Here is a 14,295-nt window from a genome sequence, read left to right as displayed (position 1 = left end):
TGCTTTATAAAACACAGATGCATTCAGCCAATCAGATTACTGAGTTATGGTGCACATTCATTTGTTCTTGTTCTCCAAATAAAATTACCAAATGGCTGTATAGTTCCATTGATGACTGGATTGAAAAATGTAATCATTGTTATTTTATTTGTTTAATTTATATAAACAAAATGTAATGCTAGCTATCAGAGGCAGCCCTTCTCTTTATCATTCCCCAGTATACAATACCTGCCTGCCATATTCTATGGTGGCCACTCATGATGGACACCATGTACTCTGCATGGAGACCTGGGAAACCAGTGTCCAACCTTCGCTTCTCTTTTCTCAAGGTAGCCAGAGAATAAGGAAAAGATGTGTAATGACTTATTACGTATATTTATATGGCACATGTGCGGTGTCAAGATGGTTGGGTGATTTTTAAAAAAATATGTTCGTAATAGAGCTGAGTGAAAACTGTAATTTCCGTCCTATGGAAAATTCTGATTCTTTTCCGCGTTTTCATCGTAAATCTGAATGAAATATCAAAATGTCTCACTGAATGAAAAGTTTCAAAAAACAATTTAGAAATTTTAAAATGTTTGTTTTGAGTCAGTTCATCATTAAACTGCATCTGCCTAAAATGCATTGTTGCCTCATGGGAGTTGTAAACTGGGTTCCGCATGCCCTCAGTACTTCCTATGGGCTGGGGTCTGTAGCTGGATTAGGTCTCCTATGATGCACTCCAGTGAGGCGACACCCATAATGGACCATCTTTAGAGGAAAGATGGAAGGTGAGGTCTGGCTTAGGAGCCATAGAAGAGAATGGGGGTGCATGAAGCTCTTGAAGTACAACTACCCTGTGGCACTGTGTTACCTTATGGAGACAGTTTTATGTCAGACTGACCCAAAATAAAATATTTACTTTTGATTTTCCTAATGTAATATTGGTGGGAAAAAAAGGCAAAATCAAATTTTTCTCACAGAAATTCCCATATAATTAAAACTCCCTGAAATTTTGATGTCATTCTTCAGAACTGACAGATTCTTCATCAGCAGAAGCTGGAGAATTATGTTCTTCTGCAGATAATGATCTCAGTATAACTGAGGCCACAGGGTACTCTTAGCAAAGATGGCTGTTGTCTCAGTCATCTACTCCTCCCAGCCTGTTGGCACAGGAGTAACTGTTCTCTCCACTGGCATTGGGAGCAATGGGAGAGGGTGGCCATTTTGAAAAAGAGCAATTCTTCATGACTTTCTATGAAGGGGAAGATTGCATGTGCCATCTGTGCTGACAGAAGAAGGTTCCATTTTAAAAAATAAAGGAAAAATAACCATTCAGCCTAAAATATTTATTTTCAAAAACTCCTGCTTGCACCAGATTTATTCAAGAAGCTAGGTGGGAGGGATGGGGAAACTAGGGTGTGGTATGTGTCTGTATTTGCAAGGGAATGTTAGAAGGTTCAGGAAGAAGAGGAAATCTTGGGGAGGGGAATGTGGAGGACAGGAAAGGGGAAAAATTTTGGGTGAGGCACAAGTGAATATAGACAGTGCAAATGGAAAGGGAAATTAGGAGTGTAGGTATGAGGAATGTGGAGTATGTGAGCAGGGGCATGAGGAGAACAGAAAGGAAGGAGGAAAAAGGAAAAAAAACATCTAATGTGTCTTCAAAAATCAGCTAAATCCAATCTGGGACTATGTACACTTCAATCATATGATGGCATTACTACAAAGAAGAGTTAAAGTTATTTGAGTCCTTAACTATGCATGTTTATACTTTAATAATACTACTTTTTTAACTTTAACTCTACATAGATTTATAACACTTGTTTTGGGGGAAATTCCCATTGTTTTCTGGGAATACACACAACATAGTATGCTGAAATCACTAAAAGATCAGCACCACGGTATATTTTGGAATTACCTTAGAAGGTACTTAGGAAATTGCTAATGGTGCTTATTTACATAGTAAGGGCCAATACTACACACATTTTTGCACAATATATAAGAAGTGTGATCTAGTAAGCATTATAAACTTTACTACTAGCAATTTCTAATGTAAGGGGATATTTGCTTGGATTGCCTGCAACGTCCTGTGCAATGTGTTATCTATCGGTCCTGCGAACACATTTGTTATTGAATTTAGATGTCAAAGGGCCTGAATTACCATTTTAAAAATTAGTGTGTGGAAAAAACAATAGATAGTTGGCCACATAACAAAAATTCTGAGGGGAAGATTTTTCTATGGAGCTATTATACTTCCATAAAAAAAGGGGCCCAAACATGTAGGATAGGTCCATAAATAGGTAGGGTGGTCAGGGATGCACCCCCATGCTCTAGGTATCCCTAAACCTCTAACTACAAGAACCTGGGACTGGGTGACAGGGGATGGATCATTCTATAATTGCTCCGTTCTGTGCATTCCCTTTGAAGCATCTGGCATTGGCCACTGTTGGAAGACAGGATCCTGAGCTAGATGGAGCATTGGTCTGACTCAGCAGGGCCACTCTTATGTTCTTAATGTAGCCCTAAATTCCAAATTCTGTCTGAAACCACAGAAGCTTTTCCTGTTGTCAGAAAATGAAGTAAATGAACTGAACACAAAAAGAGACCCAACTAGCAGTATTTGTCTTATTTGCATTATCTTCCAAAAGTTTGGAGCTGTTCAGTTATTAACATCACTCAGACAGTACTTTCGTAGTTAAAGAATGTTTTGTTATGTGGGATAAATAAATCTGGGAATCATCTGCATAAAAATGATATACTGCATCGTAATGGTAAAAAATCCAAGCCAGCTGAAGTGTATACATATTGGAAAATGTAGATCCAATATGAAGTCGGGGAAACTCTATAATTCAAAGGAGCAATATCAAAGAACCGTTATTTATGGTTGCAGGCTTTCACCATTGAGACAAATAGAAATGAAAACCTGCCAAATTCCATCTTTAATAGAGGGTCATTACAAAAACTTGTTAAGGCAGTCTTAGTAGCATGGTCTGCTCTAAACCTGGTAGGAAATATTCTGGTACTATAGCACCACAGAGATAAAACAGCATTCCCTTTTCTACAGACGTCTCTTGTCCTTTTGCTGGGATAAATTGATTTAAGATAGGGTAGACATTTAAGAGTTCTCTTGAAGACAGTGGAAGTGTTCTTAATAAGTGTAGGTGGTTATTGAAAGTGTTCTGAGGGAGACTATCATGGGGTATATGTGGAAGCAGATGGGCAAGGCTGCTGCTAGAGGATCAAGCAGGCTGGAGAAGGGAACTCCTGCCAGTCATCTGCTGAGAAGCGGCTCCAAGACAGCACCCTGAGAATGGAGGACCAGAGCAACAGGCTGGAAAACCTACAGAAAGCACGAGAGGTAGGAAGGAGCTCAGGGCATGACCGGAGTTGCTGAGTCCTGATTGTGCCGAGCTGACTTAAGGGCCCTGAGCTGGAACCCAGTGGAGTGGGTGAGCTTGGATCCCTACCACCCCCCCTGAGAGACTTAAGAACTGAGGGTAGTTTTCAGACCCCCTGGGCATCAGGACCAGATGACCAGGAATAAGGAGAAAGTCCACACACTGCAGTGGGACTTGGGCAGGAGGGACCAACTGACCATCCTGCCAGACTGAGTGAACTCTGGTGCAATTTTCTGCCTGGCCAGAAGGGGTGCTGTGGCATTAACACACCAGCCCTCAGAGAGCATTTACATCCAAAAGAATTCCATACCCAACATATTTAGTTCTTTATCTGTTTACTTGTTTTGGTGCCTAAATGGGAGCTGTGCTCTTTTCAAAATCCAGTTCATAGTCTCTGTATCCTCTCCACCACATCCAGTAGGGATCACTGGGTAAGAGGGCTCAAAGAGGAAAGAACTCTGAAAGCCATCTCTGTAAGGAGTGCACAGCTAAATATGCTTTGCCTGGTCAAATGGCTAGGCTGTATTGAGAAGAGAAAAATAATAGTGAAGAGGCACCTGATATATGTACTGCTGCTCCTTTCTCTGTGTTCCCACCAAAGGTATTAAGTGATTGCTCAATTGAGATTAGTTGCAAATAGAAATTTTTTAAAGGAATTGTCTATTGGTTTCCTACTCCCATTGAAAGGAAACAGTTGGGAAGCGTATAAAATGGCAGACAGCCTCAGTTCTAGTTTTCCATACCATACTTCTTCAGTCCCCCTGCTGTTGTGGGAGAGGAAGTTGGGAGCATAAACAACGTCCTACCTAAGGATGCAGTCTTCCCTGGGTGTGAGAATCTTTCTAAATCTAAAAATAATGTGTTAATGATAACTTCATCTATCTAATTATTTAAAATTAGCATTTATCACCCAGAAATTAGTGCAACAGGCCAAAGCAAATCAAGACAGCAATTCTGGGTCACAAATGCAATAATTCATCCAGTAATAATAAGCACTGCAGCTAGTTTAGAATCTCAAAATTACACTACGGAATGTAGTTCAGAATCAATAAATGATATGAGTCAGAAGAAAATGTGAAGATACAGGAATGGTATGAGCTCTGCAGTTTTCACAAAGTTCACAAAACTATCGACATGTTTTCCTCACATTCTAGCTCTGCCTCAGAGGAATAAACTGAAATTCAAATAATAGTGATAATAGTTCTAAAGAAAGTTTCTGGCTGCTCTTTACCCTCTCCAGTTATATTAGAGAAATTATTGGCCCTGGTTTCTTTCAGAGCTTTCCAATATTGAGACAACATTGAGATTTCCACATAATATTGTGTATTCGTAGCCCAAATGCTGCTTGTTCTTCCAACCAGCATCCTTATATCCGTCAAGGCCTCAAGCTCTGTTACATAGCAAGAAAACTGCCAAAATATGAAGCAGAAATTTTGTCTGACTTGAAGCAGTTTCTCGGCTTTACTGGAAATAGTAATTATACAATTCTACAGCATCCTGTACTGTTTTTAGTATGGTTCATTTTGTATTTGTTTTCCAAAACATCCAGAGCAGTCATATCAATAGCAATATAAAATGCACAGTAAAATCACAGTAAGCTTGAACAAAACAGACTTAACAAACTGGAACCTAGGGATAGCAAAGTGCAGTACACATTGTCACTGAAAGGAGTGTGGTGGGGGCAGACTGCCAACCTGGGACAGGCCTGGTGTGGTGAGACAATTGTCTGAGTGCAGGAGCTTCACAATCTGTCATGCGTTTCATCAGCTCAGTTGGTAGCTGGTTGATGGAGCCAATCTAGAGGAGTGTATCAAAAAAACAGGACAAAACTGTATTTGTTTATTTGTGTGAATTCCATACCCAACATGTTTGTTTTTGTGTATTTGTTTATTTGTTTGAAACAAATGGACATTGACATCGCTACTAAAAACAGTGACATTCCCAGTTTTGAAGGAGGAATGATCGTCTTGCAAACATGCCAACTATCACATCTCCCCTTAGAAGAAACAATAAAAAATCCTAACAATTTTTTACATTTTTAAATCCTTGAAAAATGGAAGAAGATCATAGAATAATGCTGTTGGTAATCACATCACAGATTAAATATGCATGCACACAATCCCCTCTATTAAGTTTAATGGGTTCAATTAAAATGCATCTAATAGCTCTGAAGTGCAATAAAGTTGCATCGTTTGTTACAAGAGAATTTAAATCCCTCCCATGAAGGAATCCGTCAGTCACAAGGATCACAAAAGGTTGGGGTTAAGTGGAGAAGGATCAGAAAATTTCTGAAGAGGAGATGGTTTCAGCAGCACCAGGGAAGATGCAATGTCAGAGTGTTGGGGTGAGGGAACAGGAGAAGATGGAAGAGCATGAAGGTCAGAAAGGGAGTAGGAGTGCTCACTGTAACAAACCACTTCTTTGGTTATTGGATTTTGTGACTCTGTCTCTGAATGAATGACACGATAAAATAATAATAAATTTTAAAAAGCAATTGTGAGATACTCATATTTTGTTTTCCTGTTCCTCTTATCTTTCTATCTTTATTTTAAAATGTCTTAAGAATTAAACCTCTTATATTGTAAATGCAGTATTTTTTCCATATTTGGATTATTACTGTTTATTTTTTACTATGTAAAGTCATTCTTTTTTTCCCTCACTTCCTCTTATTTGCCTATGGTTTTCTTTTTTCTTTAAATTTTATTTTTATCTAGTAAATGGCTTCCGCCCCTCCCCCAAATCGGCAACCAAAAGCTGCTTCATGTATTTCCCTCCTCTCCCAGCCCCTAAATGATAATATTTGAGTTCTGATACAAATTCATTATTATTCAATTATTTTATTTTGTCAGATTTTTAGATGTGCTCAGCTCAGCAGCCAGCACACTCTCACTGTGCCACTTACACAGATTTTCAGAACAGCTTGGTACAGTTCAGTTGAGCTCTTTTGAAAATCTGATCACTTTATGTGGTATATAAGTAGGAGCTCTCTTAATACTCTGGCCCTGAGCATAGGTGCTGAACCCTTACAAAAATCTGGCCAAGAGTGTCCTAAAAGTGCATGGCACTTTGCAAACAACGGCTTCAATTGTGCAAGTGACTTGGCCCAGGGTACTCTTGTACAGAACCCTATTGAAGTCTTTGGGGCTTGTCAGGGGTGTGTAGAATTTCCTGGTCACTGAAAGGTTAATAAAAAAAATTGGCTGCCTGCTCAGCTGGGGCTGATTGATGGCCTCACAACAGCTGCAGAAGAGCAGGGTGGCTGCTTGAGCAACTGAGCCTGCAACAAAAGATTGGTGAGAAGCCACCCAGGAATCCAGCAGGTTCTCTGGGAGAGAGGAACACAGATTTTGAGTTTGGGAAACTACAAGAGAGGTGTGGTGGGCAGCAGAAAGAGTGTGCAAGGAACTGATTCCAGCTGCTTCAGATTGTATTGGAACCCAGAGGAATGGGCAGGCCTGGGTTCCCCTGCAGACCCTGCCAGAGAGGTTTTTAAAGTCTGCAGAGAAAAAGTGGTCCAACCCGCAAGAGAGTAGAGACTGTAGACAGTGGCAGATTAGCCACTGGGCTGATAAGGCCTGTGCCTTGGGGCCCTGGCCAATTGGCACACCCGCACCCTGACCCCACTCCCAGGCAGGAGCACCAAGCAGGGTGGGGGAAGCCCATGCACTCCCACCCCACTCCCTGGAAGGAACACTGTGGGAAATCCCAGCACCCAAACCCTGGCTGTGACCCTGGAACTGGAGGTGCTCTAGGTTCCTGCTGCAGCTTCAGGACTGGAGGAGCTCTCGCTCCCCGCTGCAGCTCTGGGTGGGGCAGAGCTTCTCTGGTCTTGGGACCACAGGAAAGAGGGTTGAGAAAGAAAACGGGTTGTGGGGCCACAGTTGAGTATGGAATGGGGCAGACAGTGGGTGGAACTGGGCAGGGCCACAGGTGGAAGGGGCTGAACAGGGGCAGAACTGCAGGCAGACAGAGTATTCTATGGGTGTCCCACAGTATTCTTACCAGCAAGTTAAGAAGTGTGGTTTGGATGAATGGACTATAAGCTGGATAAAAATCTGGCTAAATCATCAGGCTCCACGGGTAGTGATCAACAGCTCAATGTCTAGTTGGCAGCCAGTATCAAGTGGAGTGCCCCAGGGGTCAGTCCTGGGGCCAGTTTTGTTCCATATCTTCATTAATGATCTGGATGATGGGATGAATTGCACCCTCAGCAAGTTTGCAGATGACAATAAAGTAGGATAGAGGTAAATACGCTGGAGGGTAGGGATAGGGTCCAGAGTGACCTAGACAAATTGGAGGATTGGGCCAAAAGACATCTGATGAGATTCAACAAGGACAAGTGCAGAGTCCTGCAGTTAGGATGGAAGAATCCCATGCACTGCTACAGACTGGGGACCTACTGTCTATGTGGCAGTTCTGCAGAAAAGGACCTGGGGATTACAGTGGACAAGAAGCTGGATATGAGTCAACAGTGTGCCCTTGTTGCCAAAAAGGCTAACAGCATATTGGGCTGCATTAGTAGGACCATTGCCGGCAGATGGAGGGATGTGATTATTGCCCTCTATTCTGCACTGGTGAGACCACACCTGGAGTATTGCATCCAGTTTTGGGCCCCCTACTACAGTAAGGATGTGGACAAATTGGAGAGAATCCAGAGGAGGGCAATGAAAATGATTAGGGGGTTGGGGCATATGCCTTATGAGGAGAGGCTGAGGAAACTGGGCTTATTTAGTCTGCTGAAGAGAAGAGTGAGGGGGATTTGATAGCCTTCAACTACTTGAAGGAGGGGTCCCAAGAGGATGAACTAGGTTGTTCTCAGTGGTGGCAGATGACAGAAAAAGGAGCAATAGTCTCAAGTTGCAGTGAGGGAGGTCTAGTTCGGATATTAGAAAAAACTATTTCACTAGGAGTGTGGTGAAGCACTGAAATGGGTTATCTAAGGAGGTGGTGGAATCTCCATCCTTAGAGGTTTTTAAGGCCTCGCTTAACAGAGCCCTGGCTGGGATGATTTAGTTGGGGTTGGTCCTGCTTTGAGCAGAGGGTTGGAATAGATGACCTCTGAGGTATCTTCCAACCCCAATCTTATATGATTCTAAGAGGTGTGGTGGGGAGCAAAGAGACTATCAGCTCAGGGCACCTCTGCTTCCTCCCTTCCTGTGAACAGCAATGATAATATGATGTCCCTGCTCCTCCTTCCCATCAGTACTTGGCCTGAGAAGAGGTTGAGGTTGCATCCCCACAGCCTGGGAAAGGAGAGAGGGGACCCTACTGCATCTCCTCCAGGCCTGGGAGAGTGGTGTGAAGAACCCAGGGGGAGCAGAGGTGAGGTGGAGGGAGGGAGGCTGAACTGAGTTGATGGGGTCTGTATGGGGACAGAACTGATAGTGAGTGGAGAACAGGATTAATTGCTGGGCAGAAGATGGACAGATGTGGGGACGATAGCTATAAAATAAAGATAAAATCACCATACCCATTAGGAGAATGGGCAACACTAATTCTCACACAAACACACTGGTGATGGGTGGGGAAAGTTCAAAAATCAAAAGACAGAAAACACAATATAATAGGATTTATCTTTTTTGAGGGGAATATTATGATTTTGGGGAGGGGCTGATTCCTGATTTTAGTCTATTGAGGTTGGCAATACTGCACATGGACATACCAGTCAGACGTCAGATTTCGGCCAAATAAAATCCTATTGAAGAGTTTGCAGTCAGTGTTTAGACACAGCATAATGGATGAAGGCAATGGAAGTAATGAGGGTAGATAAATGGGTTACTGCAAAATATCATGTGATTATTTTGGTTATTTTTGCATGTCTGTTACTGGTGCTGTTAAAAAGTACATTTCTTTTCAGTGTGTGTGAGTTAGTATTTATACACCAAGGGATTGGTGGAAGGGGTGATAGAGAGAGGAGAGGAAAGGAAGTAAGAACTAATGAGGAATCAGGGCCCAACCCTGTACTGAGAACCATAGGGATTTCACTGGGGCTTCTTACTGGCTCAAGAGTCTTCTAGAATCAGTATATTGGTCTCCATGTAGGATCGGAGTCTTAATGTCTATATTTTTTGATGGAAAGAGAATGATAATGTTCACTATGAATGAAATTCACCCAGGAGCTGAGAACTACCGCAAGGTCCTTCAGACATTTCAGTCACACTTTGGGTTTGCATGCCAGGGATTGAGAGCAGAGTTGGCTGCATGAGGGGTTTCTGCTCCCTCTACATGCCACACTAGAGGCTTCTCTATGCAAAGACCTAGTGTGCAGCAAGCCAGGGTGCAAATGTCCAGCACACTAGCTTGCTGTGCACTAACTGATTATGTGGATCCTGTAGCCGTGCAGTAAAAATTCCATAGTGTGCTTTGACATACTGCTCTTTTAAACAGTAGTACATCAAAGTACATTACAGAACTTTGTGATGTGTAGCAAGGTTCATGCAGTCACTTAGTGCAGGGCAGGCTAGTTCGCTGTACGTTTTCATCCTGATTGGGTGGGTACTAAGTCTCCATGTAGACAATCCCTGTGATCTGCACATGTGCCCCCCCGAAAATGGCCTATGTAGAGAGGGTCAAGGAGAAGGGTCATGAGATTGTTTACATGGACAGGGTGGCCACAACGTGCTGTTTGAGTGTCACAAAGAGGCTGGAGTAGCAGATTCTATAGGATGTGCTGCTGCCCCATGCTCCTAACTCTGAGTTGATGATGTTGGATTTAACCTTACTTGTGTCCCCATATGGTTGACTCTGTATCACTCAATTATTTGGATTTTATGCTAGTGACATGAATTTCATCTCAAAAAGAACTAATTAGCACAGTCCAGATGTATTTACATTACCTCTCCCTTTAAAGTAGAAGAACCAGAAGTTCCCTGTTGTCTTTACTGTAGCTACACATTTAAGAAAGGGCTTTAGTAGTAGGGTTGCCAACTTTGTACTCACACAAAACCAAACACCCCTACCCCACTCCTATTCTGACATCCCGCCCCCATGCTCACTCCATCCCCCCTCCCTCTGTTGCTCACTCTCCCCACCCTCACTCACTTGCTCATTTTCACCAGTCTGGCTCAGGTGGTAGGGATGCAGGAGGGAATGAGGGCTCTGGTGGGGGGGGTGGGCTCTGGGGTGGAGCTGTGGGATTTGGAGTACAGGAGGGGGCTCTAGGCTGAGGAAGGGGATTAGGGTATGGGCTCTGGGCTGGGGGTGCAGGTTCCATGGTGGGGCCAGAAATGAGGGGTGCAGGGTGTGGGAGGGAGTTTCTCTCTGGGGCAGGAGGTTGGGTTGCAGGAGGATTGAGGGCTCTGTCTGGGGTGTGGGTCCTGGGGGATGAGGGATTTGGGGTGCAGGAGGAATCTGGGATTGGGATGAGGGGTTCAGAATGCAGGAGGGAGATCAAGGCTGGGACAGGGAGTTGTGGCATGACAGGGGTGAGGGCTCTGGGTGGGGCCATGGATGAGGGATTTGGGATGTGGGAGGGGTTTCTGGGCTGAGGTTGAGGGGTTTGAAGTGCAGGAGGGGACTCTGGGCTGGGGCAGGGAGTTAGGGTATGGGGAGATGTGAGAGTTCTGGGTAGGGGTGCAGACTCTGAGGTGGGACTGGGGATGAGAGGTTTGGGGTGCAGGGGGGTACTCTAAGCTGGGAACAAGGAGTTTGGAGGGTAGAGGGCGATCAGGGCTGGGGAGGGGATTGGAGAGGGGGTTGGGGCACGGGATGGGGTTAGGGGTGCAGGCTCTGGGTGGCACCTCAAGCAGCTCCCAGAGCAGTGACATGTCCTCCTCCATCTCCTACATAGAGGCATGGCCAGGCAGCTCTGTGTGCTGCCACGTCTGTAGGCGCTGCCCCTGCAGCTCCGATAGGCCGCAGTTGGCCACTTGAGGTGGGGGTAGCATGTAGAGCTCCCTGGCCACCCCTGTGGGGTGGGACATGTTGCTGCTTCCTGGAGCCGCACAGAGCCAGTGCAGGCAGGGAGCCTACCTTAGCCCTGCTGCACTGCTGACCGAAGTTTTATTGGCCCAGTCAGCGGTCAGAAACCAGACACCTGGCAACCCTATTTAGCAGTCTGTTTTTAAAGTAACTATAAGATGTTATCTGTATGCAAAAACAAAGGAGTAAATTGTGTTCCTGATCTTTGGTGATGGAATTATGCCAGGGTATGTCATTCTCTAATAGCTGTACCTAAGGAAAACAAGAAATCTCAAAAGATCTTTTTTCAGGAGTCTCTTCATATGAGTCTAGTTCAGAACCTGAACTCATGAAATTATTAATTTTTTTTTTGTGGTGAGTTTTGTATGCTGCCATTAGAAATTTCTAGTCACTTTATCAAATTCTGGCTTGTGTAACCCTATTGACTTAGTGTGAATGTAACTGAAGATAGAATTTAGCTCCAGGATTTTATATTACTGCCCTACAAAATATCCACCATTCTACAATATGTCCAATTGACCTCCCATAGGTCTTGCATTATATTTCCTTTACTGCTGCTGAGAATGTTATAATGCCTTTTGATTTGACAGATATTATATCTCCATGTGTTTCCTCTAATAATTATGATTTGTACATTTATCCACACTCAGGGCTACAGATTTCCTCTTAGGAGGGCTACTTAAATGATTTACTGTATTTTGCTTTAGTAACCTCTTTTTTTTTTTTTTCTGTGTACCAGTTGCAGCAAAGCTAGAAACTTTGTTTTCAGTACCACCTTCTATGTGTTTTATATAAATAATAAAGCCACTAAAGTCTCCTCTTTGTTCCCAGAGTACCCCACTGACCTCTTTCTATCTTGAAAAGGTTCCATCTACCGCTGATCTCTTTGTTCCTTCCTAATGGCAGTTTTCAGCCTATGGAGTCTCGTTTCGTCTGTTTTCTTGACTTAAGAATTAATTATTTAAATTTGTCAAATGTTCTGTGTAAATATAAGTACATCAGGTCATAGTTCCCCTAAAAGCTGCTCTAAAAGAGATGGTAGAATTTCGAGCCCTGCATTTCTTCATATTGGGTTTTGTGCTGGGGGTTTTTTGGCATTCACAGATGCATAGAACTTATGTAAAAACAGCCATACTGTGTCAGACCAATAGTCCATCTAGCTCCATATCCTGTCTCTGACAATACCCAATGTCATATGTGTCAGAGGGAATGAACAGAAAAGGGCAGTTTCAAGTGATCTATTACCTGTAATCCAGTCTCAGCTTCTGGCAGTTGGAGGTTCAGGGATACCGGGAGCATGGAGTTGCTTCCCTGACCATGTTGGCTAATAGCCATTTATGGACCTATCTGCCATGAATTTATCTAATTATTTTTTGAATCCAGTTATGATTTTGTTCTTCACAACATCCCATGGCAATGAGTTCCACAGGTTTACTCTGTTAGTTTTTAAACCTACTGCCTATAAATTTCATCATGTGACCCTTCATTCTTGTGTTAAGTGAAGAGGTAAACACCTTGTTATTCACTTTCTCCACATCATTCATGATTTTTTATAGATTTTATAGATTTTTATCATATCATATCCGTAATTCTTTTTTCTAAACTGAAGAGTCCCAGTCTTTTTAATGTCTCCTCAGAGAAGCTGGTCCATTCCCCTAATCATTTTTGTTGCCCTTCTCTGCACCTCTTCCAATTCTAATATATATTTTTTGAGATGGGGGATAACCAAAACTGCACACCATATTCAAGGTATGGATTTATATAGTGACATTATGGTCTATCTATCCCTTTCCTAAAACTTTTGACTTCTGCTGCAGTTTGAGCAGATGTTTTCAGGGAACTATCCCTGATGCCTCCAAGATGTTTCTTGAGCAGAAATGTCTAATTTAGACCCTGTTGTTTTGTATATATAGGTGGAATTATTTTTTTTCAATATGCATTACTTCCTGCTCTGTAACTGTTAGTTAAGTGCAAAGCTGACTTCTTTTTTGAATAATTTTGTATTGTCTGCATATGTTACCAATTCACTGTTCTCCCTTTTTCCAGATCATTAATGAATATGTTGAACAGTGCAGGTCCCAACACAGAGCCTTGGGGGGACCCCACTAGGTACCTCTCTGCATTAACTAATGAGTTAACATCACTACATTATCTTCAGATAATGATATTTATTAAAGATGAACAGGCTTTTATCCATGCTCTAATATGCTTATATCATTTAATTTTCATAATAAATATTGGAATAGACTGCCCATCACACTTCAACAATGAATATGCCCCAGCAACAGTAACAAAATAAAAATCTCTCCCTAGCAAGCATAATATTCCTCCAGTCTTCAGCACACTCTCTCCTCAAAAGCCCACAGAAAAGATGGGCCTTACGCCATGTCTGAAAAGTTACAAAATCTGGGCTGTGGTAGCAGGGCCGCTCCAGGTGTTTTGCTGCCCCAAACAAAATGAAAAAAGAAAAAAAAAAGCCGGAGTGCTGCCCCTTGAAAAGTGCTGCCCGCAAAGGGCTGGAATGCCGCCCCTTGATAAGGGCAGTGCCTAGAGCTGGCCCTGTCTGGTAGATCAAGTGTGAAGCGAGTTCCAAAGTCAGGTACTGCACACAGGGAGTGCTCTGCCAACCCTGCCTTATCATTTGTATAGAGAAGGCTTACCCTTATATGTCTCTGATCTCAGCCATTGCAGTATGATGCTATAGGCTGCTTCCTACCTCCTCCTTCCCCCTGCCCCAGCCAAAACAGCCTGTTTGCCCTGTCTCTGACTTTGAGATGCTGTTGCTATTTATTTTCTTTGGTGTGCTTCATCTCCTTACCTGAGTAATATACTGGGCAATATCCTACAGGATTGATTCTCTCCCATCCTCTTGCTTCTGTTGCAGTACTCTTCTACCTGCCTTGTTTTGACCTATTTTTTCCCCAATTTTTTAACTGATTATGCTTCCTGTGTACTTTACTAATATCTCTTCACTTTCTAATAGCAAAGTGCTCTT

General features: G+C 43.0%; 1 protein-coding gene across 4 annotated transcripts in view; it reads left to right on the top strand.

The window, feature by feature from the left end:
• Positions 1 to 14,295, top strand: part of CADM2 (cell adhesion molecule 2) — a 1,084,078-nt gene that overhangs the window by 764,226 nt on the left and 305,557 nt on the right. Inside the window, exon 1 of one of the 4 annotated variants that reach the window (XM_050959388.1) lies at positions 8,611 to 8,702. The exons of the other annotated variants lie outside the window; for them this stretch is intronic. The gene's annotated coding sequence lies outside the window, so the exon portion shown is untranslated. Of the gene's footprint in view, positions 1 to 8,610; positions 8,703 to 14,295 lie in introns of those variants that run through there. 4 annotated transcript variants of the gene reach the window in all.

This window comes from Gopherus flavomarginatus, chromosome 1 (genome assembly GCF_025201925.1).
Source record: "Gopherus flavomarginatus isolate rGopFla2 chromosome 1, rGopFla2.mat.asm, whole genome shotgun sequence".
Lineage (NCBI taxonomy): Eukaryota > Metazoa > Chordata > Testudines > Testudinidae > Gopherus > Gopherus flavomarginatus.
Note: the sequence above shows the minus strand (reverse complement) of the source record. Positions and strands in the feature narration are given on the sequence as shown.